The sequence below is a fragment of the Procambarus clarkii genome, chromosome 4 (assembly GCF_040958095.1).
Source record: "Procambarus clarkii isolate CNS0578487 chromosome 4, FALCON_Pclarkii_2.0, whole genome shotgun sequence".
NCBI lineage: Eukaryota > Metazoa > Arthropoda > Malacostraca > Decapoda > Cambaridae > Procambarus > Procambarus clarkii.
This window is the reverse complement of record NC_091153.1, coordinates 54023681-54024542: the sequence shown is the minus strand read 5'-3', so window position 1 is coordinate 54024542 and position 862 is coordinate 54023681.

Here is an 862-nt window from a genome sequence, read left to right as displayed (position 1 = left end):
GGAGGTACGGTGATCCTTGGCTACGTCATAGGGGCGACAGTGATCTCAGGCTACCTTATGGGAGCTACGGTGATCCCAGGCTACCCCTTGGCAACTACGGTGATCTCAGTCTACCCCATGGGAGCTACGGTGATCTCAGGCTACTCCATTGGAGCTACGGTGGTCTCAGGCTACCCCATGGGGGCTACGGTGATCCCAGGTTACCCCATGGGAACTTCGGTGATCTAAGGCTACCCCATAGGGGCTACGGTGATCTCAGGCTCCTCCATGGACGCTACGGTAATCCAAGGCTACCCTATGGGAGCTTCGGTGATCTCAGGCTACCCCATGGGAGCAACGGTGAGGCCAGGCTACCCCTTGGGGGCTACGGTGATCCCAGACTACCCCATGGGGGGCTACGGTGATCCCAAGCTACCCCATAGGAGCTACGGTGATCTCAGGCTACCCAATGGGAGCTACAATGATCTCAGGCTACCCGATGAGGGTTACGGCGGTCTCAGGCTACCCCATGGGAGCGGTGAGCTCAGGCTGCCCCATAGAGGCTACTGTGATCTCAGGCTACCCCATGGACGCTACGGGGATCCCAGGCTACACCATGGGAGCTACGGTGATCTCAGGCTACCCCCATGGGAGATACGGTGATCACAGGCTACCCCATGGGAGTTACGGTGATCCCAGGCTACCCCACGAGAGCTACGGTGATCTCAGGCTTCCTCATAGGAGCAACAGTGATCCCAGGCTACCCCAAGGCAGCTACGGTGATCCCAGGCTACCCCACGGGAGCTACGGTGATCTCAGGCTACCCGATGAGGGCTACGGTGATCTCAGGCTTCCCCACGGGAGCTGTGAGCTCAGGCTACCC